General features: G+C 40.2%; 1 protein-coding gene across 3 annotated transcripts in view; it reads left to right on the forward strand.

Moving 5' to 3' along the window:
* The window catches only part of RGS5 (regulator of G protein signaling 5), a 146,527-nt gene that overhangs the window by 75,550 nt on the left and 46,460 nt on the right, over window positions 1-24,517 (forward strand). The window lies entirely within an intron of this gene.

The following is a 24,517-nucleotide window of genomic DNA, read 5'->3' on the forward strand; positions in this document are numbered from 1 at the left end:
TGGAAATTCTGGCTCTGCTCCTTGCTTTTTGTGGCCTTGGGCTGTTAGTCCCCTTGAACCTCCTGATTTCCCTCTCCTCTGTAATGTGGGGATGGAGCCGCATAGCTTGGGGTGGGGGGAGTGGGGGATGAATGACTGTGCTGTGAACTCCAGAGAACACTTGTTAGAGCCCCATGGGTGGCAACCTTTATCAAAGCACAAGGACTGCTAGGGCAGACTGATGTGCAAAGGGGCACCAGGGACTTCTCACTCTTCTCTGCCTCCTAAGACCACTAGGTTAGAAATTCTCTTTCTTGGGTCAATGGAAGAACTCTGCAACTCCTCTATTGTCCTTACTTATTGCCAGGTAATATTATAGAGAGTATCCTAACATCTCAATTAAATAGAAGAAGAGAGAAATGTCTGATCTGTTAGAAAATCCAACCCAAGAATTTTACCAGAGGCAGATAGGTATTTATTTCTTTCTAATTTTGCTAATTCTTCTCCTTCTCCTTCATCTTTTATTTCATTTTTATTGTATTAGTGATTTAATAATGATTGACAAGACTGTGGGATAAGAGGGGTACAGTTCCATACTGTTCCCACCACCAGAGTTCCATATACCCTCCCCTCCACTGGAAGGTTCCCTTCTCTTTGTCCTTCTAGGAGTTTGGACTAAAGATTTTTATGGGATGCAGAAGGTGGTAAGTCTTGCTTCTGTAGTTGCTTCTCCACTGGACATGGGCTTTGACAGGTCTATCCATACCCCCAGCCTGTTTCTGTCTTTCCCTAGTGGGTAAGGGCTCTGGAGAGGTGGAGTTCCAGCACTCATTGGTGGGGTTGTCTGCCCAGGGAAGTCAGGTTGGTGTCATGGTAGCATCTCAACTTGGTGGCTTGAAAAGCATTAAGATATAAAGCAGAACTTCTTAACCAGGCAGGGCACTGCTCAACTCTGACTTATAGTTGTACAAGGGATTGAGTTTGAGACATTTGGTGCTTTAGGCATGAAGGTCTTTTTGCATAACCAGTATGCTGTTTCTCTAGCTCTATTATCACCCTCCTCCTCCTGCCCTTTTCTTCTCTTTATCCTTCTCAATTATGCCCTACTTCTGACTGTTAGAAGGGATGGAATAGAATTTGCTTTTTCTTTCATTATATAAAGGAGGTAGAGAGGTGGCTTTGCACAATATAAGGAACCCAAAAGGCATGGGTCAGGCTTGCCACAGCAGATACTAGTGGTCTACCTCTCACTTCTCTCAGGCTCTGCTCTCCTTCCTGATGACTTTCACTCCTCCCTCCCCAACAAAGGACCCCTGAATAACTTATGAAGAGATATCACTGTACACCAAAGCAGGGGCCTCTGGGGAAGAAGGTGATGGGGGTGGGGTCCTGGTGTATGATGGTAAAAAAGGACCCGAGTTGGTTGTGAGTGTTTTGCAGATACAGGAAGATGAGAGTGGATGCATGTAAAAGCAACTATACTGTGAACTATTAATGCCCCAATAAAGTAAAAAGAGGGAGAACACATACAACAGGGTAGCAAAGGAAATTTGTCGTCTAATGACTGGATGCAAAACCGGCTCTAGCTAGATTGTAATCAAGAGACAGATACTGGTCACTGGAGCAGTGTCAGGGAGGAGAGGGGTGTACACTATTGAGTGACGCTGTCTTAACCTTCTTTCAGCAGAAACTCCCCCAAACAGCACCATTATTTCCTTTTTTCTACTCGCTACTCGTGCAACTTGACTGCTATTTGACTTTCAGGACTATAGAGGAAGCAATGATTTATTATTTTATATTGTCATGGATGCCCGACAGACTGATAAATGGCCAACTCTAGAATGATTGAGACATCAACCTGCCAGGAGTTTTGTGATCCTGCTGCACTCCTTGCCATTCAGTGAGTGATTGACAAATGCTTGTAGAGTGTTTTGGCATTGTTACTCACTTGGCTTTATATGCTCTTGCAAATGTGTCTTGTATTTTTCCAGTGTTAAGTGAAAAAGTGGTAAGTGCTAAGTAGTTCCTCCATTGATTCCTGGTACTGTTCTGTACCAGGTGTACTTTCTACATTCATACTGAATTACTGTGTGTATGTTTTAATGTCTTGTAGAAGGCTCCAGAGTGTTCAAGGAGCCAGCCTCAATGCTCAGATTACCTAAACCCTTTAATCTATCGGACCATGAGAGAACCTTGAAGTTATTGGCTCTTGCTACTTCCTTAATGATCTTTTATCATGTCAAACAGAGCCTAATTTTTTATCACAGTGCTTCCTGAGAGAGAATGGCTTGGATTAGGGGAATAGGTAGCATAAATGGTTATGCAAAGAGACTTTCGTGCCTGAAACTCCAAAGTCCCAGTTTCAGTCCCCTGAACCACCATAAACCAGAGCTGAGCAGTGCTCCCATCAGGGAAAAAAAAAGAAAAAAAAAAAAAGGAGAATGGGTTTGAGAGATGGGGCTAGAATGCTTTTAGAATCTGGGAGTCTAAGGAGGAAATGAGACTTAAATAAATGCTTCCAAACTCTTCTCTGGTTCTCCTCCCACTTACCCCCACTAACACACACACACACACACACACACACACACACACACACACCTCCCTACTTTTTCATTATTTCTTCTCCAAGCTATGAAAGGAACATGGACATACCTCAGTGGTAGGCTAAAGATATTATGAGCCCATGTAAAATAAATTTGGCTGACATATAAACACTGAAAAGCAACTATGGCTCCTTTGTACTTGTTAGCTGCTTTTTAGCAGGCTTTCTTTTGTAGAGAAGATTTAGGTTCACCTCAGCAAAATCTTGGCAGCTCATTTGCCTCGAGTCCCCGAAGTGTAGCCAACCATAGTGGTACAAAATCAATTCTGTGTATTTAATTGAAAGTTCTACTGAAGAGTTCAACTACAACTTGCCTGTTGCAGGGGATATAATTCAACTGGAAAAACCTGGTTAATGTGTTATTTATCCCAATAGCTTGGTTAAGAAGCAAGGAACTATCACTACCAAATTTGTGTCTCTGAGCAGGTTATTTACATTTTATAGTGAAAGTGGGATTCTGTATTCCCTCTCATCCAATGAAAATGCCATTTATTCTTCCATTCTTTCCTCTCTCTCTCTCTCTCCCTCTCTCTCATTTTTATAGAGACAGGAATTGAGAGGGGGAGGGGAAGAATGACACTTGGAACACTGCTCCACCACTCATGAGACTTCCTCCCTGCGGGTGGGGAATGGGGCCTTAAACTGGGGTCCTTGCACAAGGTAATATGTGCACTCTACAGGGTGGGCCATCACATAGCCTGTAATATCATTTAAATACAATGAAATATACCTGGTTTCAGAAATTGGAGCAAGAAACAACAAAACAGGGATATTTTTCCCCTTAATTTCTACCCTGAGTTTGGGAACAGAAAATAATTGATTAGTGAAAAACTATCAAAAATTCAATGCTGAGCTATGACCAGAACAACCCATTTAGTCTAATGTTGATATTTAAGAAGGCAAATTTCTTTTTTTTTAGTAGTTCGTTCTTTTTTAAAAAAATTTATTTATTTATTTATTTATTTATTTATTTATTTATTTAACAAAGGAGACATTAACAAAACCATAGGATAGGAGGGGTACAACTCTGTACAATTCCCATCACCAGATCTCTATATCCCATCCTCTCCCCTGATAGCTTTCCCATTCTCTATCCCTCTGGGAGTATGGACCCAAGGTCATTGTGGGTTGCAAAAGGTGAATTCCCCGCTGAACATGGGCTTTGACTGGTCAGTCCATACTCCCAGTCTGCCTCTCTCTTTCCCTAGTAGGTTGGGCCTCTGGGGAAGCAGAGCTCCAGGACACACTGGTGGGGTCGTCTGTCCAGGGAAGTCTAGTTGACATCATGCTGGCATCTGGAACCTGGTGGCTGAAAAGAGAGTTAACATACAAAGCCAAACAAATTGTTGAGCCATTATGGACCTGAAGGCTGGAATAGTGCAGATGAAGTGTTGGGGGGTATTCCTTGCAGACTATTGTGTAATTCTGCTTTCAGGTATATATTTTGCCCTAGTTTATGACTACGTGTGAACATATACTCCATCTCAGGGGACCTGGTCTATATCTGGGTTTGGGGACTTTGTTAGGAAATGAACCACCTGGAATGGAATTAGAGAATACTATGAAAGGAAAGGTCTCACCCAAATGATGAAGCTGAAGGGTTGTCATTCCACACCTTAAGTCTCTGGACACAGTCTGAAGTGAAGCATTCTGAGGTGGCACTCGTTGCATTAATTATGTTGCGATGGGCGAATGCAATATTATTATATGTATTGAGAGAAGCATCCAGGGAAGTGCGTCCCACCCTAAGGTTCTAGGACTGGGGGAAATATAAATTCTATAGTGGAAATGTGAGGTTCCTGCCATCTTAGGGTTCAAGAAGACAATGGATAGTTATTGTTATCATCACATTATTTGGTAATTGGGTTAACTTTGAAAGGTCCCTTTGTTAGGGTTTGCTGTATAATACCCAGCATCATGTATATAGCTGTGCCACCAGATGCTTCTGTTCTCCCTGGTCTAGGCTTTTGAGAGAGTCAACATATCAAAGACTCAGCCCATGTATTAAAAAGACTCAGTCTGTGTTATAATCAATTTCTCCCCTCTCATATTAATTAAACAGTGATTTATATGACTACAGTTTAATAGGAGTGTACATAAACACCATTCCCACCACCAAAAGACTGTGTCCCATCCCACCCACCCTCCCCTGCCCCCGCCACGGGAAGCCAAATGTCACACAGTAAAAACCACAGGGTTTTTACATTGGTGCCCTACTCTAGATTTAGTCAGATCCTGCTTTTAGTTTCCCTTTCTGTTCTTCTTTCTAAATTTCTGGTCATGAGTGGGATCATCCCATGCTTATCTTTATCGTTCTGACTTAGCTCACTTAACATAATTCCTTCTAGCTCTGTCCAAGATGGGTCAGAGAAGGTGGGTTCATTGTTCTTAATAGCTGCATAGTATTCTATCATGTGTATATATACCACAGCTTTTTCAGCCACTCATCTGTTGTTGGGCACCTGGGTTGCTTCCAGATTTTAGCTATTACAAATTCTACTGCTATGAACATAGGTGTACACATTATCTTTTTGGTTGGGTGTTATGGAGTCCTTGGGTATATCCCCAGGAGAGGAATTACTGGGTCATATGGAAAGTCTATGTCTAGCCTTGTAAGAGTTCTCCAGACTGCTCTCCAGAGAGGCTGGACCAATTTACATTCCCACCAGCAGTGCAGAAGGGTTCCTCTGTCCCCACAGCCTCTCCAGCATTTGTTGCTTTGCTGCTGTCCTTTTTGATGTTTGCCATTGTCACAGGAGTGAGGTGGTATCTCAGTGTTGTCTTTATTTGCATTTCTCTGACAATCAGCGACCTGGAGCAGTTTTTCATATGTTTGTTAGCCTTTTGGATCTCTCTGAAGTGAATGTTTTGTTCATATCCTCTGCCTGTTTTGGGATGTGGGGTCATTTGCTTTTTTGTTGCTAAGTTTGCTGAGCTCTTTGTATATTTTGGTGATTAGTCTCTTGTCTGATGTATGTCATGTGAAGAGCTTCTCCCATTCTCTATTTGTTTGTGTGATAGTTTCTTAGGCTGTGCAAAAGCTTTTCACTTTGATGTAGTCCCATTGGTTTGTTTCTCCTTTAGTCTTCCTTGAGTTGGGTTAATATCATCAAAAAGTTCTTGAGGTTTAAGTGGGAAAGTGTTCCACCAATGTTTTCCTCTAAGTATTGATAGTTTCTGGTCTAACATCCATGTCTTTGATCCATTTGGAGTTGATTTTTGTTTCTGGTGAGATAAGGTGGTTCAATTTCATTCTTCTGCATGTTTCAAACCGGTTTTCCCAACAACATCTATTGAAGAGAGTTTCCTTTATCCATTTAATACTTTGGGCCCCCTTATCAAAGATTAGATGTCCATAGGTGTGTCAGTTTAGTTCTGGGCTTTCAATTCTGTTCCACTGGTTTGTGTGCCTATTTTGTTCCAGGACAAGGCTCTTTTGATGATGATGGCCTTATAATATAGTTTGAGATCTGGGAGTATGATGCCTCCATTTCTGTTTCTTTTCGTCAAGATGGTTTTGGCAATTCTAGGTGTTTTCTGGTTCCAGATAAATGATTGTAGTTTTTGTCCTATTTTCTTAAAGAATCTTAGTGGAATTTTGATGGGTATTGCATTAAATTTGTTACGGCTCTGGGGAGAATATTCGTTTTGATGATATTTATTCTTCCAATCCATGAGCATGGGATGTCTTTCCATTTCTTGGTATCAGTTTCTATTTCATAGTTTTCATTATACAAGTCTTTCACTTCTTTGGTCAGCTTTACTCCTAGGTATTTTGTTGATTTTGCTGAAACAGTGAATGGAAGTGATTTCTGGATGTCTTCTTCTTCAGATTTAGTGTTTGCATAGAGAAATGCCACTGATTTTTGTACATAGATTTTGTAGCCTGACACCTTGCTATATTGCCTAATAATTTCCAGTAGTTTTCTGCTGGATTCTTTAGGTTTTTCTATGTATACTATCATATCATCTGAAAATAGTGAGAGCTTGACTTCTTCCCTTCCAATCTATATTCCTTTGATTTCTTTCTCTTGCCTGATTGCTATGGCAAGAACTTCCAATACTATGTTGAAGAGTAATGGTGACAGTGGACAGCCCTGTCTCGTCCCCGATCTGAGGGGGAATGCTTTCAGCTTCTGTCCATTGAGTATGATATTGGCTGTAGGTTTGCTACATATAGACTCCACTATCTTGAGGAATTTCCCATCTATTCCCATTTTTTGTAGAGTTTTGAGCATGAATGTGTGTTGGATTTTGTCAAAGGCTTTCTCTGCATCTATTGAGATAATCATGTGGTTTTTGACTTTGCTTTTATTGATGTGGTGAATGACATTGATTGACTTACGTATGTTGAACCAGGCTTTCATTCCTGGGATAAATCCCACTTAGTCATGATGAACAATCTTTTTGATATACTGCCTTAACATTTGGCCAAGATCTTGTTTAATACTTTAGCATCTATGTTTATCAGAGATATTGGTCTGTATTTTTCCTTTTTTGCTGTGTCCCTATCTGCTTTTGGTATTAGGGTGATGTTGACCTTATAGAAGATGGATGTGAATGCTCCTGTTTCTTCGATTTTATGGAAAAGCTTTAGAAGTATGGGTATTAACTGTTTCTTGATGGTCTTGTAGAATTTGTTTGTGAACCCATCTGGTCCAGGACTTTTGTTGTTGGGGAGATTCCTAATAACTGTTTGTATTTCTTTGTCTGTGATTTGTGTATTTAGGTTTTGTAGTTGTTCTTGGTTCAGTTTTGGAAGGGCATATGTTTCTAGGAATTCTTCCATTTCTTCCAGATTCTCTAGCTTGGTGGCGTATAGTTCTTCATAGGAGTTTCGCATGATTTTCTGGATTTCTGTGGTGTCAGTTGTGATATCTCCTATATTGTTTACAATTCTATTAATGTGAGTCTTCTCCCTTTTCTTTTTAAGTTAGTCTGACTAGGGGTTTGTCAATCTTGTTTAATTTTTCAAAGAACCAACATTTGTCTTCATTGACCTTTTGTGTGATTCTCATATTTTTGATGTTGTTTATTTCTGCTCTAATTTTAGTGATTTCTGTCTTTCTGGTTGCCTTAGGGTTCCTTTGTTCCTCTTCCTCTAAGTACATAAGGTGTGCAGTAAGGTCGTTTATTTGAGCTTTTTCTTGTTGTTTAATATGTGATTTTATGGCTATAAGTTTCTCTCTCAATACTGCTTTATCTATGTCCCAAATATTTTGACAGCTCGTGTCTTCATTTTCATTTGTTTCCAGTAACATTTGAATTTCTTGCTTGAGTGTCTCTCTGACCCAGTGGTTCTTAAGCAGTATGTTGTTTAGTTCCAAATTCTGTGTCTTTTATTAATTTTCTGTTTGTTATTAAATGTTAGCTTTACTCCACTATGGTCTGAGAAGATACTTGGGATGATTTCAATGCTCTTGAATTTGTTGATGCTGTCTTTGTGGCCTAACATGTGGTCTATCCTTGAGTATGTGTTATGTGGATTTGAAAAGAAGGTGTATTCCAGTTTTTTGGGGTAAAGGACTCTGAAAATGTCCAGGAGGTTGGGTCTGACCATCGTTTCATTTAATACTATTTTTCTTTGTTGATTTTCTGCTTTGTTGATCTGTCTAAGTGTGAGAGTGGCGTGTTAACATCTCCCAGTATTAGTGTACTACTATTGATGTATTTCTGTAGTTCTTTCAGTAGGTGTTTAATGTATTTAGATGGTCCCTCATTGGGTGCATAGATATTAATAATTGTTAAGTCTTCTTGGCTGAATGATCCTCTAATCTTTATGTATTGTCCTTGCCTATATTTTATTACTTTATTTAATTTAATATCTATTGTGTCAGAGATGAGAATGGCTGTTCCTGCCCTTTTTGTGGTCCATTAGCCTGTATGATAGTTTTCCATCCTTTCACTTTAAGTCTGTGTTTATCTTGTTAGGTCAGATGGGATTCTTGCAAGCAGCATATGGTTGGGTTATGCTTTCTGATCCATCCTCCTACTCTATGCCTTTTGATGGATGAGTTTAAGCCATTGACATTTATTGATATTATGGATTTAATATATTGTAGTGCCATCATTCAACAATTTTTTATTTGCTCTGATATATTGCAAGTAATATAGTGATGTTCTTGTTTATAAGAGGTCTTTTTCATTCAGGGCTCAATAGATATCTTGCCATTCTCTTCTAGCTTTTAGAGTTTGAGTGGAAATGTCTGCTGATAGTCTTATGGGTCTTCCTCTGTATGTGACTTTTTCTTTTTCTCTTGCAGCCTTTGGGATTCTTTCTTTATCCTTACTTCTTTTCATTGTAACTCTGATGTGTCTTGGTGTCTTCAGGTCTGGGTTGATTCTGTTTGGAACTCTCTGGTCCTCTTGAATCTTAATGTCCTTTCTGTTGTTTAGGTCCGGAAAGTTTTCTTTTATTATTTCCTCTATAATTTTTACTTCCCCTTCCTTTAATTCTTCCTCTAGCAGGCCAATTATACGAATGTTACTTCTTTTGAGGTCATCCCATATGTCTCTGTTGTTGTTTTCAGTGACTCTCAATCTCTTTTTGAGCTCCTTTTCCTCTTAGTTTTCTTTTTTTTTTTTTTATTTTATTTTATTTATTTTTTTTTAAATTTTTTATTTAAGAAAGGATTAGTGAACAAAAGCATAAGGTAGGAGGGGTACAACTCCACACAATTCCCAACACCCAATCCCCATAACCCACCCCCTCCCCTGATAGCTTTCCCATTCTCTATCCCTCTGGGAGCATGGACCCAGGGTCGTTGAGGGATGCAGAAGGTAGAAGGTCTGGCTTCTGTAATTGCTTCCCCGCTGAACATGGGTGTTGACTGGTCGGTCCATACCCCCACTCTGCCTCTCTCTTTCCCTAGTAGGGTGTGACTCTGGGGAAGCTGAGCTCCAGGACACATTGGTGGGGTCTTCAATCCAGGGAAGCCTAGCCAGCATCCTGGTGGCATCTGGAACCTGGTGATTGAAAAGAGAGTTAACATATGAAGCCAAACAATTTGTTGAGCAATCATGGATCCCAAGCTTGGAATAGTGGAGAGGAAGTGTTAGGGAGGTACTCACTGCAAACTCTAGTGTAGTCCTGCTTTCAGGTATATATTTTGCAGTAGTTTATGGATACGTGTGCACATAAGCTCTCTCTCACAGAAACTGGTGTATATCTAGGTTATGGGACTTTGTTAGAAAGTGGACTACCTGAGATGAAATTAGAGTGTACTATTAAAGGAAAGGTCTCACCCGAGTAATGAAGCTGAAGGGTTGTCATTCCACACGTGAAGTCTCTGGATACATTCTGAGGTGAAGCATGTTGAGGTAGCAATTGTTGCTTTGGTTAGGTTGTGATCGGCAGATGCAATGTTATTTGGTTTGGATTGGGAGATGCATACGGGAAAGTGGGCCCTATCCAAGGGTTCCAGGACTGGGGGAAGTAGGGGCTCTATAGTGAAGATGTGAGGTTCCTGCTGTCTTAGGGTTCAAAAAGACACTCAATAGTTAATATTATCATCACATTATTTGTTAATTGGGTTAACTTTGAAAAGTCCCTTTGTTATGGTTTGCTGGACAGTACCCAGTATCTTGTATATAGCTGTGCTATTGGAAGCTTCTAATCTACTTGGTCTAGGCTTTTGAGAGAGTCTGCATATCAAATACATAGCCTATATATTAAAAAGATTCAGTTTGTCTTTTGAGAAACTTTGAGACATACAATTGATTTCCCCCTCTCATATTAATTAGCTACTGATTTATATGTCTACATTTTGCTAGGAGTGTACATAAACACCATTCCCACCACCAAAGGACTGTGACCCATCCCTCCCGCCCACTCCCACCCCCCACTGGCCCAGGAAGCTACATGCCTACCCCTCACCACTGGGTTTTTACTTTGGTGCCCTACTTACAATTTGATCAGGTCCTGCTTTTAGTTTCCCTTTCAGATCTTCTTAGTCAGCTTCTGTTGATGAGTGGGATCATCCCATACTCATCTTTATCTTTCTGACTTAGTTCACTTAACATAATTCCTTCTAGCTCTGTCCAAGATGGGTCAGAGAAGGTGGGTTCATTGTTCTTGATAGCTGCATAGTATTCCATTGTGTATATATACCACAGCTTTCTCAGCCACTCATCTGTTGTTGGGCACCTGGGTTGCTTCCAGGTTTTAGCTATTATGAATTGTGCTGCTATGAACATAGGAGTACACACCTCTTTTTGGTTGGGTGTTATGGAGTCCTTGGGGTATAACCCCAGGAGAGGAATTATTGGGTCATATGGAAGGTCCATGTCTAGCCTTCTGAGAGTTTTCCAGACTGCTCTCCACAGAGGCTGTACCAATTTACATTCCCACCAGCAATGTAAAAGGGTTCCTCTGTCCCCACATCCTCTCCAGCATTTGTTGCTGCTGTCCTTTTTGATGTATGCCATTCTTACAGGAGTGAGGTGGTATCTTAGTGTTGTCTTGATTTGCATTTCTCTGATAATCAGTGACCTAGAGCAGTTTTTCATATGTTTGTTAGCCTTTTGGATCTCCTCTATGGTGAATGTTTTGTTCATTTCCTCTGCCCATTTTTGGATGGGGTCATTTGCTTTTTTGCGGCTAAGTTTGCTGAGCTCTTTATATATTTTGGTGATTAGTTTCTTGTCTGATGTCTGGCATGTGAAGATCTTCTCCCATTCTGTGAGGGGTCTCTCTGTTTGTTTAATAGTTTCTTTGGATGTGCAGAAGCTTTTCAATTTGATGTAGTCCCATTGGTTTGTTTCTGCTTTGGTCTTCCTTGCAATTGGGTTTGATTCATCAAAGATGTCCTTGAGGTGTACATGGGAAAGTGTTTTACCAATGTTTTCCTCTAAGTATTTGATTGTTTCTGGTCTGACATCTAGGTCTTTGATCCATTTGGAGTTGATTTTTGTTTCTGGTGAGATAAAGTGGTTCAATTTCATTCTTCTGCATGTTTCAACCCTGTTTTCCCAGCACCATTTATTGAAGAGAGCCTCCTTTTTCCATTTAATCCTTTGGGCCCCCTTATCAAAGATTAGATGCCCATAGGTGTTGGGATTTACTTCTGGGCTTTCAATTCTGTTCCACTGGTCTGTATGCCTATTTTTGTTCCAGTACCATGCTGTTTTGATGATGATGGCTTTATAATATAGTTTAAGGTCTGGGAGTGTGATGCCTCCATTTCTGTTTCTTTTCCTTAAGATGGTTTTGGCAATTCTAGGTGTTTTCAGGTTCCAGATAAATGATTGTAGCGTTTGTTCTATTCTCTTAAAGAAGCCTGGTGGAACTTTGATGGGTATTGCATTAAATTTGTATATGGCTCTGGGGAGAATATTCATTTTGATGATATTTATTCTTCCAATCCAGGAGCATGGGATATCTTTCCATTTCTTGGTATCAGTTTCTATTTCCTAAAGTAGCGACTCATATTTTTCAGCATACAAGTCTTTCACTTCTTTGGTCAACTTTATTCCTAGGTATTTGATTGATTTTGCTGAAACAGTAAATGGGAGTGATTTCTGGATGTCTTCTTCTTCAGATTTAGTGTTTGCATAAAGAAATGCCACTGATTTTTGTACATTGATTTTGTAGCCTGATACCTTGCTATATTGCCTAAAAACTTCCAGTAATTTTCTACTGGATTCTTTAGGTCTTTCTATGTATACTATCATATCATCTGAAAATAGTGAGAGCTTGACTTCTTCCCTTCCAATCTGTATCCCTTTGATTTCTTTCTCTTGCCTGATTGCTATGGCAAGAACTTCCAATACTATGTTGAAGAGTAACGGTGACAGTGGACAGCCCTGTCTAGTCCCCGATCTGAGGGGGAATGCTTTCAGCTTCTCTCCATTGAGTATGATGTTGGCTGTAGGTTTGCTATATATAGACTCCACTATCTTGAGGAATTTCCCATCTATTCCCATTTTCTGTAGAGTTTTGAGCATGAATGGGTGTTGGATTTTGTCAAAGGCTTTCTCTGCATCTATTGAGATAATCATGTGGTTTTTGGCTTTGCTTTTATTGATGTGATGAATGACATTGATTGATTTACGGATGTTGAACCAGCCTTGCATTCCTGGGATGAATCCCACTTGGTCATGATGAACAATCTTTTTGATGTGTTGCTGTATCCGGTTGGCCAAGATCTTGTTTAATATTTTGGCATCTATGTTCATCAGAGATATTGGTCTGTAGTTTTCCTTTTTTGTTCTGTCCCTATCAGCTTTTGGTATCAGGGTGATGTTGGCTTCATAAAAGGTGGAAGGGAGTATTCCTGTTTCTTCAATCTTACGGAATAGCTTAAGAAGTATGGGTATTAACTGTTAACTGAAAGTTTTGTAGAATTCATTTGTGAAGCCATCTGGTCCAGGACTTTTGTTGTTGGGGAGATTCTTAATAACGGTTTCAATTTCTTTGTCTGTGATTGGTGCATTTAGATTTTGTAGTTCTTCTTGGTTCAGTTTTGGAAGTGCATAGGTTTCTAGGAATTGTTCCATTTCTTCCAGATTCTCTAGCTTGGTGGCATATAGTTCTTTATAGAAGTTTCGCAGAATTCTCTGGATTTCTGTGGTGTCAGTTGTGATATCTCCTGCATCGTTTACAATTCTATTAATTTGAGTCTTCTCTCTTTTTTGTTTGGTGAGTCTGGCTAGGGGTTTGTCAATTTTGTTTAATCTTTCAAAGAACCAACATTTGGCTTCATTGATCTTTTGTATTGTTCTTTTATTTTCGATGTTGTTTATTTCTGCTCTAACTTTAGTGATTTCTCTCCTTCTGGTTGCTTTAGGGTTCCTTTGTTCCTCTTCCTCTAAGTCCTTGAGGTGTCTAGTAAGGTCGTTCATTTGGGCTTCTTCTTGGTGTTTAATATGTGATTGTATGGCTATAAGTTTCCCTCTCAGTACTGCTTTAGCTGTGTCCCAAATAATTTGATAGGTTGTGTCTTCATTTTCATTAGTTTCCAGGAACATTTGAATTTCCTGTTTGAGTGAGTCTCTGACCCAGTGGTTCTTAAGGAGCATGTTGTTTAGTTTCCAATTCTATGTCTTTTAATAATTTTCCGTTTGTTGTTAAAAGTTAGTTTTACTCCACTGTGGTCTGAGAAGATACTTGGGATGATTTCAATGCTCTTGAATTTATTGATGCTGTCTTTGTGGCCTAACATGTGGTCTATCCTTGAGTATGTGTTATGTGGATTTTAAAAGAAGGTGTATTCCAGTTTTTTGGGGTGGAGGAGTCTGAAAATGTCCAAGAGGTCTAGTCTGTCAATCTCTTCATTCAATTCTCTTGTATCTTTATTGGTTCTCTGCTTTGTTGATCTGTCTAAGTGTGAGAGTGGGGTATTGAAGTCTCCCACTATTATTGTATTACTATTGATGTATTTTTGAAATTCTTTCAGTAGGTGTTTAATGTATTTAGATGGTCCCTCGTTGGGTGTATAGATGTTAATAATTGTTAAGTCTTCTTGGCTGATTGATCCTCTAATCATTATGTAATGTCCTTGCCTATCTTTTATTACTTTATTTAATTTAAAATCTATCGTGTCTGAGATGAGAATGGCTGTTCCTGCCCTTTTTTGTGGACCGTTAGCCTGTATGATAGTTTTCCATCCTTTCACTTTAAGTCTGTGTTTATCTTGTTGTGACAGATGGGATTCTTGCAAGCAGCATATGGTTGGGTTATGTTTTCTGAATCATCCCCCCACCCTGTGCCTTTTGATGGGTGGGTTTAAGCCATTGACATTTATTGATATTATGGATTTAATGTATTGTAGTGCCATTGTTCTAAAAAACGATTTGTTTACTCTGATATATTACAAGTATTATAGTGATGTTCTTGTTTATAAGAGGTCTTTTAGTACCTCTTTCAGGGCCGGCTTGGTGATAGTTGCCTCCTTTAACTGTTATTTGTCTAAGAAGGTTTTGATCCCTCCATCTAGCTTGAATGAAAGTCTAGCAGGATATATTATCCTTGGTTGAAACCCTTTTTCATTCAGGGCTCGATAGATATCTTGCCACTCCCTTCTGGCTTTTAGAGTTTGAGTGGAGAAATCTGCAGAAAGTCTTATGGGTTTTCCCCTGTATGTGACTTTTTGTTTCTCTCTTGCAGCCTTTAGGATCCTTTCTTTATCCTTACTTCTTCTCATTGTGACTATGATGTGTCTTGGTGTTTTCAGGTCTGGGTTGATTCTGTTTGGTACTCTCTGGGCCTCTTGCACCTTGATATCCTTTCTGTTATTCAGGTCTGGGAAATTTTCTTGTATTATTTCCTCTAGAATGTTTGCTTCCCCTTCCTCTCTTTCTTCCTCTGGCAGGCCAATTATACAAATGTTACTTCTTTTGAGATCATCCCATATGTCTCTGTTGTTGTTTTCAGTGTCTCTCAATCTCTTTTTAAGCTCTTTCACCTCTTTCTTAGTTTTCTCTAACTCATCCTCTGTCTGACTAATTCTGTTTTCTGCTTCTGTTAGTCTGCTTTCCCTTGCCTCAGCTTCTTTCTTCATTACAGCTATTTCAGCTTTCAGTTCTCTAATTGTCTCAAGATAATCAGTATTTTCCTTGGGTGTCTCAACTGTTGTTTCCCTAATACTGCCATTCCTTTCCTCCAATGTTGTTTTCATTTCTGTGATTAATAAGTTTATTATTGCTTGCATACTTTTCTTATCTATGGTTACTTCTGATTGATTTATGGTTTCTTCTGGGCTCTTGTCTTCATTCATTGGGGTAGCAGTTTTATTTGTTTTTAATCTACCCATTTTTTTTTATTTATGTGTTTCTCTCTCTCTCTTTTTTTTTAATGCTCTGTTGTTCCTCAGTTGTTGTGTTTTGAGCACAAGTAGCACTGTACTAAATACCTTTATGACAATTGCACTCACCAACCTCCGGAATTACAGTAGCAACTGAAGTAAGTATTGAAGGAGTTTAATCGTTACCAGTTAGCCAAAAAATTTCTCCAGTCCGTGAAAAAATAGTAACCAAATCCCTGTGAAGAAAGAGAAAAGAAAGAGAGGATAGCAAGAATAGACAGTTATGCAAATCTACTATCCAACAAGAGTGTAAAGGGAACTAGAGCAGAGATACACACATAGAAAGTCCACTCTGGGTCAGATTTCTTCCCCAAAGTAATTCACAAATTCAGAAAGGCAAAGAAGAAGAAGTGTATGACAAGATAAAAAATAATAATAATAATAATAAATAAAAAAAGAGATAGAGAGAGATAAGAGAGAGAAAAGGGAGAATATAAGAAGAAGGGTTGTAATTAAAGAGCAGTGCGAGGAACTTCCCAAATGTGTATCAGTGAGTTTAAAAAAAAAAAAAAAAAAAAAAACCTGTTTGGTGGTATGGGGTATCCTGCTAGTAGCTGGTCCCAGGCACTGCTTATGGTGGGGGGGGGGGGGAGCGGCGGGAAGGATGTATGCTTGAAAATTAAAAGGAAGAAAAAAGAATTTTTTTCCCCTACTCTAATTCTTAACCCAAATTTAGTTATAGACACCTCCTTGGTATGACCGCTGTGGCCCCTTATTGGCTGGCCTGCTAAAGGCAGGAAATCCTATTGTTTACACGAGATGTGTCCTGAGCTCAAAGGCTAGCCGCTTCTCCGTCGTCCGCCATCTTCCGGGAAACCCCCCCTCCAGACTTTTTTAAAGGATTTCTCAAAAATGAAAACTAGCTCCAAATCCTTTGATCCAATGAGAGCTATACTCAAGAAGTCTTTGGATCTGCTCTCAGGGTCACGGTGGACCCTGGATTCTCCCAAGAGGAAGCCCCCGAGCTAAAGTGCTCTCTCCGGGTCCTCTGCCCGCCACGCTCTGCAACCGGCGGAGGAGCCGCCTTCCTGGGCGGGCGGAGGACAATGCCTGGCGCACTCTCCTTGCCCGGCGCCCTGGGAATTCTGGAGCCCCGCTAGTCCGTGTCACCTTTACTCTAATTCTTAACCCAAATTAAATTGTACCCACTCTTTGGTGTCACCCCTTATTAACTGGCCTGCTAAAGGCAGAAAATCCTACCGTTGCCGACGATGCGGTCAGAGCGCTCGCTGTCAGCAACTTCTCAGGCCGCCATCTTCCTCTCTCCTCCTCTTAGTTTTCTATAGCTCATTCTATGTCTGGCTAATTCTGTTTTCTGCTTCTGTTAGTCTGCTTTCCCTTCCCTCAGCTTCTTTCTTCGGTTCAGCCTTTTCAGCTTTCAATTCTCTAATTATCTCGAGGTAGCTACTATTTTTCCTTGAGGGTCTCATCTGTTGTTTCCCTAATTCTGCAAGCCCGTTTCTCCATAGTTGTCAAGATCCAAGATGTGGTGCAGTGGATAAAGTGTTGAACTGTCAAGCATCTCCAATATAGCATACAGCACAGTGGTGCACTAGTGCTCTGTCTCATAAATAAATAAATAAATAAATCAATAAATAAAGCTTTTTTTTTCTTTTTTTATTTATAAAAAGGAAAATTGTCTAGCCTTGTGAGAGTTCTCCAGACAGCTCTCCAGAGAGGCTGGACCAATTTACATTCCCACCAGCAGTGCAGAAGGGTTCCTCTGTCCCCATAGCCTCTCCAGCATTTGTTGCTGCTGTCCTTTTTGATGTACGTCATTGTCACAGGATGAGGTGGTATCTCAGTGTTGTCTTTATTTGCAATTCTCTGACAATCAGCGACGTGGAGCAATTTTTCATATGTTTGTTAGCCTTTTGGATCTCTCTGAAGTGAATGTTTTGTTCATATCCTCTGCCCATTTTTGGATGGGGTCATTTGCTTTTTTGATGCTAAGTTTTCTGAGTTCTTTGTATATTATGTTTTTTTGTCTCTTGTCTGATGTATAGCATGTGAACATCTTCTCCCATTCTGTGAGGGGTCTCTTTGTTTGGCTGTGTAGAAGCTTTTCAATTTGATGTAGTCCCATTGGTTTGTTTCTGCTTTAGTCTTCCTTGCAATTGGGTTTGTTTCATCAAAGATGCCCTTGAGGATTAGGTGGGAACGTGTTCCACCAATATTTTCCTCTAAGTGTTTGATAGTTTCTGGTCTAACATCCATGTCCTTGATCCATTTGTAGTTGATTTTTGTTTCTGGTGAGATAAGGTGGTTCAATTTCATTCTTCTGCATGTTACAACCCAGTTTTCCCAACAACATCTATTGAAGAGAGTTTCCTTTATCCATTTAAAACTTTGGGCCCCCTTATCAAATATTACATGTCCTTAGGTGTGGGGGTTTAGATCTGGGCTTTCAATTTTGTTCCACTGGTTTGTGTGCCTATTTTTGTTCCAGGACAAGGCTGTTTTGATTATGATGGCCTTCTAATATAGTTTGAGATCTGGGAGTATGATGCCTCCATTTCTGTTTCTTTTCGTCAAGATGGTTTTGGCAATTCTAGGTGTTTTCTGGTTCCAGATAAATGATTGTAGTTTTTGTTCTATTTTCTTAAAGAAGCTTGGTGGAACTTTGATGGGTATTGCATTACATTTGTTATGGCTCTGGGGAGAATATTCATTTTGATGATATTTATTCTTCCAATCCATGAGCATGGGATGTCTTTCCATTTCTTGGAATCAGTTTCTATTTCCTTAAATAGTAACTCATAATTTTCATTATACAAGTCTTTCACTTCTTTGGTCAGCTTTACTCCTAGGTATTTTATTGATTTTGCTGCAACAGTGAATGGGAGTGATTTCTGGATATCTTCTTCTTACAGTTTTAGTGTTTGCATAGAGAAATGCCACTGATTTTTGTACATAGATTTTGTAGCCTGACACCTTGCTATATTGCCTAATAATTTTCAGTAATTTTCTGCTGGATTCTTTAGGTTTTTTTATGTATACTATCATATCATCTGCAAATAGTGAGAGCTTGACTTCTTCCCTTCCAGTCTGTATTCCCTTGATTTCATTCTCTTGCCTGATTGCTATGGCTAGAACTTCCAATACTATGTTGAAGAATAATGGTGATAGTGGACAGCCCTGTCTAGTACCTGATCTGAGGGGAAACTGTTTCAGCTTCTGTCCATTGAGTATGATGTTGGCTGTAGGTTTGCTATATATGGATTCCACTATCTTGAAGAATTTCCCGTCTATTCCCATTTTTTGGAGAGTTTTAAGCATGAATGGGTATTGGATTTTGTCAAAGGCTTTCTCTGCATCTATTGAGATAATCGTGTGGTTTTTGGCTTTGCTTTTATTGATGTGGTGAATGACATTGATTGACTTACGTATGTTGAACCAGCCTTGCATTCCTGGGATAAATTCCACTTGGTCGTGATGGACAATCTCTCACAAGGCTAGACATAGACCTTACATATGACCCAGTAATTCCTCTCCTGGGGATATACCCCAAGGATTCCATAATGCCCAACCAAAAAGATATGTGTATATCTATGTTCATAGCAGTACAATTTATAATAGTTAAAATCTGGAAGTGACCCAGGTGCCCAACAACAGATGAGTGGCTGAGAAAGCTGTGGTACATATACACAATGGAATACTATGGAGCTATTAAGAACAATGAACCCACCTTCTCTGACCCATCTTGGACAGAGCTAGAAGGAATTATGTTAAGTCAGCTAAGCCAGAAAGATAAAGATGAGTATGGCATGTCCCCACTCATCAACAGAAGTTGAGAAAATAGAACAGAAAGGCAAACTAAAAGCAGGATCTGACTAAATCTAGAGCAGGGCACCAAATTAAAATCCTGTGGTGAAGGGGAGGGTGGCCATTGGGTTTCCCAGCATGACGGGGTGTTGGGGGGCGGGGGTGAGTGGTTGGGATGGAACACAGTCTTTTGGTGGTGGGGTGTTTATGTACACTCCTATTAAATTGTAGACATATAAACCACTATTCAATTAATATGAGAGGGGGAAAATTGATCATATGTCTTGAACTTCTTAAAACACAGACTGAGTCTTTTTAATACACAGGCTGTCTTTGATAAGTTGACTTTCTCAAAAGCCCAGACCAGGGAGAACAGAAGCAACTGGTAGCACAGCTATATACAAGATGCTGGGTATTATACCCCAAACCCTAACAAAGGGACTTTTCAAAGTTAACCGAATCACCAGATAATGTGATGATAACAGTAACTATCCATTGTCTTCTTGAACCCTAAGACAATAGGAACCTCACATTTGCACTATAGAGCCTATATTTTCTCCAGACCTGGAACCTTAGTGTAGGGCCCACTTTCCTGCATGCTTCTCTCAATCCAAATCAAATAATATAGCATCCGTGGATCGCAACCCAATCAACGCAACGAGTACCACCCCACCATGCTTCACTTCAGACTGTGTCCAGAGACTTCAGGTGTGGAATGATAACCCTTCAGCTTCATCACTTGGGTGAGACCTTTCCTTTCATAGTATTCTCTAATTCCATTCCAGGTCTTCCACTCCCCAATAAAGTCCCCAAACCTAGACATAGTCCAGGTCCCCTAAGAGAGAACATATGTTCACACGTGCCCATGATCTAGGGAAAAATATATACCTGAAAGCTGAAGTACACCTGAGTCTGCAGGGAATACCCTCCAACACTTCATCTGCACTATTCCAGTCTTTAGGTCCAAGGTCGTTCAACAATTTGTTTGGCTTTGTATGTTAACTCTCTTTTCAGCCACCAGATTCCAGATGCCAGCACGATGCCGTCCAGACTTCCCTGGACAGACAACCCCACCAATGTGTACTGGAGCTCCACTTACCCAGAGACCCACCCTACTAGGGAAAGAGAGAGGCTGACTGGGAGTATGGATCGACCAATCAATGCCCATGTTCAGCGGGGAAGCAATTACAGAAGCCAGACCTTCCAACCTCTGCAACCCACAACGACCCTGGGTCCATACTCCCAGAGGGATAGAGAATGGGAAAGCTATCAGGGGAGGGGCTGGGATATGGAGATCGGGTGGGGGGAATTGTGTGGAACTGTACACCTCTTATCCTATGGTTTTGTTAATGTCTCCTTTCTTAAATAAATAAAAAAGGAAAAATTGACAAATCCATAGGATAAGAGGGTTAAAAATCCACACAGTTCCCACCACCAGATCTCCATATCCCATCCCATCCCCTGATAGCTTTCCTTTTCTTTAACCCTCTGGGAGTATGGACCCAAGGTCATTGTGGGATGCAGAACGTGGAAGGTCTGGCTTCTGTAATTGCTTCCCTGCTGAACATGGGTGTTGGCAGGTCAATCCATACTCCCAGCCTGCCTCTCTCTTTTCTTAGTGGGGCAGGGTTCTGGGGAAGCTGAGCTCCAGGATACATTGGTGGTGTCGTCTGTCCAGGGAAGTCTGGTTGGCATCATGCTAGCACCTGGAACCTGGTGGCTCAAAACTCTAACATACAAAGCCAAACAAATTGTTGAACAATCATGAACCTAAAGGCTAGAATAGTGCAGATGAAGAGTTGGGAGGTCCTCCATTTTGTAGATAGCTAGTAGGCATATTTTAGTTATATTCCAAAGGGCCTATGGCTATGCTAGTTTTTTTTTTCTTTTTCTCTTTCTTTTTTCCCCTGAGCCTGAAATCTGATATGCAGGTGGATCCTAGTTATTGTCTGGGGAGATGATGTCATGGCTGGAAAAGGAATAGAAAGCGAGATCAGGGAAGAGAGTAGCTCCCAAATGTTTGAAAAGGTATAAATATTGTTGACAGTAAACCCCATCGATTTGATTTGTTCTGGGGTCCATATTCAGCTTAGGAGCCTCTGTTACCTCTGTATCCCTGTGGATAATGACCTTACATTCTGTGGTCATTAGTAGGAACATTCCTAGCTGCCCCAATTTCAGGACCCATCTTCCTCAGGTGTAGCATAGAGTATGTTGCCCATCCTCCCTTCAGAGGATGGGACATTCTCTACCATTGTTGATCCAAGTTGAGGATAATGTCCTATGGGGGGATCACAAAGGGGTCTTTTTTGTTGTTCCTGAAAGAGATGACCGGTAACAATGGAGAGATGGATTTATTTGAGGTCTAGGCCCATCATGTCTGTTAAATTATGCCAGTCTCTTGCCCTTATTCAGCTTTTTCAGTCCTTGTTTTGCTAAGATTAGCTTTGGAGTGAGTGAGAGAACTGTAATAGGAAGTAGGAACAGAGGGTATCTAAGTCTAATTAGATACTGATTCATTAGAACTTTGTACTGCCTCACTGCAGACTATTGTGTACTTTTGCTTTCAGGTATATATTTTGCCCTAATTTATGGATACATATGAACATATGCTCTGTCTTATGGGACCTGGTCTATATTTAGGTTTTGGGACTTTGTTAGGAAGTGAACCTCCTGGAATGGAATTAGAGAATACTCTGAAAGGAAATGTCTCACCCAAGTAATGAGGCTGAGGGGTTGACACTCCATTTCTGATGTCTCTGGACACTCTCTGAAGTGAAGCATGCTGAAGTGGTACTCATTGTGTTGATTAGGTTGGGATCAGCGAATACAATATCGTTTGGTATGACTTGAGAGAAGCATGCAGGAAAGTGAGCCCCACCCTAAGGTTCCAGGACTGGGGGAAATACAGTCTCTACAGGGGAAGCTTGAGGTTCCTGCTTTCTTAGGGTTAAGAAGACAATAGATAGTTATTGCTATCATCACATTATTTGGCAATTGGGTTAACTTTGAAATATCCCTTTGTTAGGATTTTCTGTATCATACACAACATCACCATAATTTATGTCCTTTGACATTATTCGTATATAGCTGTGCCACTGGTTGCTTCTATTCTCCCTGATCTAGGCTTTTAAGAGAGTCAACATATCAAAGACTCAGCCCATGTATTAAAAAGACTCAGTCTATGCTTTAAAAATTTTGAGACATACAATCAATTTTTCTCCTCTCATGTTAATTAGTGATTTATATGACTACAAATTAATAGGAGTGTACATAAACATCATTCCCACCACCAAAAGGCTGAGTCCCATCCCATCCTCCTCCTCCCAACCACCACCACCTCAGGAAGCTGAATATCCACCCTCACCCTCACCCCAGGGTTTTTACTTTGGTGCCCTACTCTTGATTCAGTCAAATCCTGCTTTTAGTTTCCCTTTCTGTTCTTCTTTCTCAACTGCTCATGAGTGGGAGCATCCCATACTCATCTTTATCTTTCTGATTTAGCTCACTTAGCATAATTCCTCTAGCTCCATCCAAGATGGGTCAGAGAAGGAGGGTTCTTAATAGCTGCATAGTATTCTATTATGTGTATATATACCACAGCTTTCTCAGCCACTCATCTGTTGTTGGGCACCTGGGTTGCTTCCAGATTTTAGCTATTACTAATTGTGCTGCTATGAACATAGGTATACACATTATTTTTTTGGCTGGGTGTTATGGAGTCCTTGGGGTATATCCCCAGAAGAGGAATTACTGGGTCATATGGAAGGTCCATGTCTAGCCTTGTGAGAGTTCTCCAGACAGCTCTCCAGAGAGGCTGGACCCATTTACATTCCCACCAGCAGTGCAGAAGGGTTCCTCTGTCCCCACAACCTCTCCAGCATTTGTTGCTGCTGTCCTTTTTGATGTTTGCCATTCTTACAGAAGTGAGGTGGTATCTCAATGTTGTCTTTACTTGCATTTCTATGACAATGACCTGGAGCAATTTTTCATGTTTTTGTTAGCCTCTTGGATCTCTTCAGTAGTGAATGTTTTGTTCATATCCTCTGCCCATTTTTGGATGGGGTCATTTGCTTTTTTGTTGCTAAATTTGCTGAGCTCTTTGTATATTTTGGTGATTAATCTCTTGTCTGATGTATGGCATGTGAAGGTCTTCTCCCATTCTGTGAGGGGTCTCCTTGTTTGTGTGATAGTTTCTTTGGCTGTGCAGAAGCTTTTCAATTTGATGTAGTTCTATTGGTTTGTTTCTGCTTTAGTCTTCCTTGCAGTTGGGTTTATATCATTAAAGATGTCCTCGAGTTTTAGGTGGGAAAGTGTTTCACCAATGTTTTCCTCTAAGTATTTAATAGTTTCTGGTCTAACATCCAAGTCCTTGGTCCATTTGAATTTGATATTTGTTTCTGGTGAGATAAAGTGGTTCAGTTTCATTCTTCTGCATGTTTCAACCAAGTTTCCCCAGCACCATTTACTGAAGAGAGCTTTCTTTCTCCATTTAAAACTTTGGGCCCCCTTATGAAAGATTAGATGTCCATAGGTGTGATAAATAAATAAATCTTTTAAAACTTAAAATTCAAAGTTCATAACACATATTTTTATGTATTTAAATAGACTAGGAATTCAAACATTAGCTACCAATAGCTGTACCCCCCCTCACCAATAACTTTGTCCCCCTATACCTCTAAACATACATGGGCTATCTTGGTGAGGAACTTGGAGAGCTCATGTAAAAGAAGAGTTAAGTAAACTGTCAGGTCCTTTTTTCACCTATCATTCACAGATTTGATCTTGAGACTTTGTTGAAAATTTCATTTTATTTTTCCACCTCCAATGTTATGGCTGTGGTTTGGCACCTTGGTGGCCTTTTTTTTTAATAGAGGAAGAGAACACAAAGAATAGAAATACCTGTAGCACTTATTGATCTCTCATGAAGTTTCCTCCTTGCAGGTGGGGACCAGGGGCTCAACCTGGATGCAGGATAACATGTGCACTCTACCGGGTGAGCCACCACCCAGCCCCTGGAAAATCCATTTTATTTTTCAGAGTTTTCTGGGCTTCTCTAAACACGCTTCATTCTTGCATGCTCTCCCTGTTGAGTTATTTCTTTGGCCTGAACACACTGAATTCTCAAAGTAAACATAGCTCTTCTGAATAGACAGAAGTACTCTGAAATAAATGGTATTATTTTATGATACACCCAAATTGTTACCATAACACAAAGCAGCCAGTGTGACGATGATTTTGTTTCTGTTGCCCAGTCCTGATAGAAAACTTCACAATCTTTGCTGAACATAAAAGGTAAGAACAGGAGTATTGAAGACCTGGATTCTTTTTTTTTTTTTTTTTTTGGATAGGGACACAGAAAGAGACT

This window comes from Erinaceus europaeus, chromosome 9 (assembly GCF_950295315.1).
Source record: "Erinaceus europaeus chromosome 9, mEriEur2.1, whole genome shotgun sequence".
NCBI lineage: Eukaryota > Metazoa > Chordata > Mammalia > Eulipotyphla > Erinaceidae > Erinaceus > Erinaceus europaeus.